Source organism: Nicotiana tomentosiformis, chromosome 6, assembly GCF_000390325.3.
Source record: "Nicotiana tomentosiformis chromosome 6, ASM39032v3, whole genome shotgun sequence".
NCBI lineage: Eukaryota > Viridiplantae > Streptophyta > Magnoliopsida > Solanales > Solanaceae > Nicotiana > Nicotiana tomentosiformis.
The window spans coordinates 50,508,274-50,513,301 of NC_090817.1; positions in this window are offsets into that span (position 1 = coordinate 50,508,274).

The window sequence follows — 5,028 nt, forward strand, 5'->3', positions numbered from 1 at the left end:
CTACATTGTTTGGTTCTTGTTTTCCTTAACATGTAAAATTCTTGTTTTCCTTTCGTGTTGTATTAACTTTCCTTGATTCCGTGCTGTTATTTCCCGTAAATTCTTTATTGTTCAGTTCCCTGTCATTTTCATTATATCATATTATCTCTGTCTTGTTTCTTATTATATCCAGTAGGGCCTTGACCCGACATCGTCACTACTCTACCGATGTTAGGCTTGGCACTTACTAGTTACCATTATGGTGTACTCATACTACGCTTCTGCACATGTTTTTGTGCAGATCCAGTTACTTCCTATCAGCCTCGATATTAGTGCGTTGTGTTGCTGCTTTGGAGACTTCAAGGTACACCTCCCGCGTTCGCAGGCCTCGGAGTCCCCTTCTACCATGTTTTCCTTATTTCCTTATATTTTTGATGGACAATGATGTATAGGATTGTTCAGCATTGTATCTAGAGCTTGTGATTCATATCTCACAGGGTTTTGGAAAATTGTACGTATTGAGCTTATAGTCTATTGATAACATTGTTGGAGTTTTAAAAGTTTTTTTATTGGATGTTTCCGCATATTGATAGGCTTACCTAGTCTTAGAGGCTAGGTGCCATCACGACATCCTACAGAGGGGATTTGGGGTCGTGACATAGCTAAACATACTCGTATATACCATTCACTTTAGAAAAGGATTATATCATACCATTATCTACGACCATGACTAATTTAATTAGCTAAGCATACACCTAACTAAACTAATCATATCATAATACATATTCAATAAGCTAGATATATGCACAAACTTCATGAATTTACCTAACATACAACATCACAATTTTAATCCAATTATTAACTATATGCGATTCACCCTAAGTGTTTAGCAAATAGAAAATATAAAAGAAAACAAGAAAGCACAATATCTGTCTATGGCTTTATTATAATTTACGTTTGAGTACATCCGAGAACGAGAGGTACGATGCAGGACATTTGAAGGGGTTTATCCTTGATTTTTCTCCAAATGCCGTCTTCCAAAAATGACCGTATGATGGTACCTCACAAGATAAGAGAAGTAAAATTGTTAGTAAGATATAAACAATAAACTAATTTATTTTTGAAATGATTTTATTTAAAAAATATTTTTTGGAAAATTGTTTTTTGAAATAGTTTGAAAATGTTTTTGGGAAATTATTTTTAAGAAATAGTTTTGGAAAATAGTTTAAAAGATAATATAGGAGGCTCAGATATGTGTAATATCCGATATCCGTCTAGATATGAGGACGAGAACCACCTTGGTTGCGATTACGGCAGCTAATCGTGTCGTCTTCTGAAGGTTTTATTGGTTTATCGCATCCTCGTCTTTTATTTTTCGTTGTTTATCATTATCGCCTCGTTATTATAAGGCCCAATCTGAAGGGTCATACGGGGCGTCGTGGCCTCAATAACTTGAATGTTAGTTTCTCATCGGCCTTGTTCGGTATAGTATATCCAAACTGGTGTAACATTCGTCCATTGTCAAAACCATCCAATTGTGTAGTATTACGCCAACACCGGTACATGTCCAACACAAAAAAAGGAGTGAATCAGTATCAAAACAGTGCCAAGCTAACACATAAATGTTCGAAAACTTCAAAGCCAAAGCAGTAAGAATCCAACGGTAACCAAATGTTTCCAAACCAAGAATGAAAAACATCAGACGAAACAGAGTTGACTTAAAACAAATACGGGCCAACAATACTGAGAACGATCCAACCAAATAGCAAAAATAAGGCATCATAACAGTCGAAGAGAAGATTTTCCGGCCAAAATCCGGCCAGCAAAAAAACTATTTTTAGATATGTCTTTTCGTACTATAGAAGGCCCAAAAACAGTAAAAGGACGAGAAGAAAGAGAGTCGCCGAATTTTATGCCGGAACAAGGTAGCAACAATACCAAGTCGTTCGATGCGAAATGGTGATGAGAGAGTAGATCTCGTCTTTTCATGTAAGGCCCCATAAAATATTTCCTAAAAATCGGGGTTAAGACTTTTTGGATTCAACAGTGCGCTGGGGAGTTGAAGAAAAATATTTAGCAGAGATAGGCATTTCTGCGGCCCTTTATGCGGCCGCATAATCACTCTGCGGGCCGCAGAATGGCCGCAGAGTGAAGCAACTACTTGGGCCATTTTTTATGACAATTTAGTGGCCAGTTATGTCACCGCACAACCATTTTGCGGGCCGCACCCAACCTTAGAATTTTTGCAGAGGGAGCTTCTACGACGCATTATGTGACCGCAGAACAGGTCTGCGGGCCGCATAACGGCCGCAGAGTGAAGCAGGCCAGCCTAGTTCCGAAGGCCATTTTTTCGCGGTCATTTCGTGGACCGCAGAATCATTATACGGTCACATATGCGACCGAAAATCCTGTCCCGGGGCTTCTTTTTTGGGTTTTTATAACCCGACCCTACTTCGATAAAACATATGCCATAGTCAAATTTGAGCAAATTTCTGATATTTTTAGAGTGAGAAAGAGTAACCTTCAACTTATTATCCATCAATTCTTGCTTAATCATTGAGGATTAACAAAGAAAGTCTTCATCCTAAAGGTAAGAATCTATGTCCTAACTCTCAATTTTGAAAATTTACAAAAAATGGGATAATTAGAAGGACAATTCTTGGGAGTGGGGGTTGTTATCTTGCATGCATGTGTTATCAAAGAATGTGGAAAGGTTGTGAGCTAAAAATGGTAGAGAATGGGTTGGGGAATGATGGGATCTTTTACAAAAGGGCCTTAAAAACATTAATGCACACCTAGTGTTTGATAATGTGCTCAAATGAGCTAGAATCATGACAATCTTCCTAATTTTGGTCCAAATTGTTATATTTCTAAAATAGATCGAAGTTGCTAAGAATTCCGGAACGTTTTAAAGTTTAAAGGAAGCTCAATTGAGGTATGTTGGCTAAACCCCCTTCTTCTTAGAATCGAATCCCACGGTATTCATGTAATTGATGTAAGTCCCAAATTGATCATAATAGAATTGGCTATTCTGAATGTGCTTGTGTTGAAGGATATATGCTCAATATGTATTGTAAATGCTTCATCATATCACGTTATCATTGAGGATGTGTTCAAAATATGGAATATGTGTTAAAAATGTTAAGACTTCAGGTCAAGATCGAAATAAAGGTTGTTATGCCAAATTGTAATAAAAGCCTCTATGTGCCTAAGATTCCCCAATTGCTCATATGTGAATTTAATGTCTTGAATGGGAAGCCTTATTGTTGTTGATAATGATAATGATGTTTGAATGTGGATAGGGGAACTGGAATTATGAAATATGGCCAAGTGCTAAGAATAACTTTGTAATTGTGGCCACTAGTGCCAATGAATAGAAAGGATGCGAAAGAAGTATGATGTGAGATGATTGACTGAAAAAGGTAATGTCTCGGGTGAGACGACCTAGCCGACCGGGTCATGATCGGACGCTATGCCGCACACATGGTGGTGACTGTGCTGGAAATTATAATGAAATTATGGTTATGGTTGATGTGTCAAATGAGATGACCTAGCCGATCGGGTCGTGATCGGACTCCGTGTAAGAATACGGTGGTATTGTGAATTATGGTATATCGGCACTAAAGATCACCCAACCTAATAACATGAAAATTGACTTGAAAACTTATGTGATCCTTAACTTGATGTTTTAGTATTATTTGAAGCTCTTATTGAATTCTTGATTGTTCCCCCTTGTCTTATTATTCATTCTATTGAGATGGTGTTTAGTTTACATACTAGTTCTATTCGATAGTACTAACGTCCCTTTGGCCGGGGATGCTGCATCTTTAAATGGATGAAGGTGATTCCATGGCAGGTGGTGTTGATGAACGATAATGGTACATCCTCTTCCCAGCAAACTTGGTGAGCCCCACATCCCGGGGTCATGTATTGTATCTTTTGTTCATATATTATCACGTTTTGAGGTATAGCCGGGGCCTTGTTGCCGGCACTATCATAACACTCTTTTGTATCTTTTAGAGGCTCCGTAGACACTATGTGGGTTGTACATGGGTGCTATAAATGTCACACAAGTTATGTTGTATTTTGATTACTTGTTCCACTCAAACTATAAGAATATGTGTATTTTGAGACTTAAAAGTGAAGTAACTAATGAAATGATTTAGTATTGTGTACATGATCTCCCTACTGTCTAATTAACGAAATTATGTCTTCTCTTGATCATGGGTGCGTTGGGTAGAAATTGTCTAATAGGCTTGCTTGACCGAGTTCACTCGGTTGGGCGCCGGTCACGCTTTTCGAGTTTGAGGCGTGACATTCCGGCGGGTCTCGTCGAGGGACAAGAGTACAACAGTGACGCCGCCGCCGCCTGGCCAGTTTTACCTCCGATGGTGGTGACAAAAATAGTGTGAGGAGTGAGGGAGGACGAGGGGCAGTGGGGTCTCCAAAGGATCTCACCGACGAGGGAAGCTCAGGGACAGGAGGCGACAACCTCCATTTTAAGAGAGGCGAGAGAGAGTTTGGAGAGAGCTGATGGCTGTCTCTCTCAACTTGAGAGATAAAAAAATGAGAGACCCTTCTTAGGGTTTGTGGCTGATGCTTTAAACATCTGATGTGTGTGGTGTATGGTGTAAGATATTTTGTGGGAGGGTGTGGAAATATGTGGTCCTTATTAAATTGAAAATAAAAGACAATGTTAAATTAAAAGATGTGGTAATAAACAAAAAGATGTAATGTCATATCACTTGTTGAGTCACGTCAGATGTCATGTCGCGTAAATGACATGTCGCATAAAATGTTGATGGAACATTGAATTTGACCGGACTTGATCCGTATTTTGAAATTAATTCTACTGGCTTCTATATAATTAATATACTGTATTATAAATTAGAAAAATGACTATTTAATTGGAAAATCGTGTAGTATTTATTTGAAAATGTAACTACTACAATTGTGTCATAGTAACTACGTCCTGATATTTGAAAATAGGACAATTATCAATAAATTGCTTAAAATTTAGAAAAATGCACGAAAATGGTAGTATTTAAC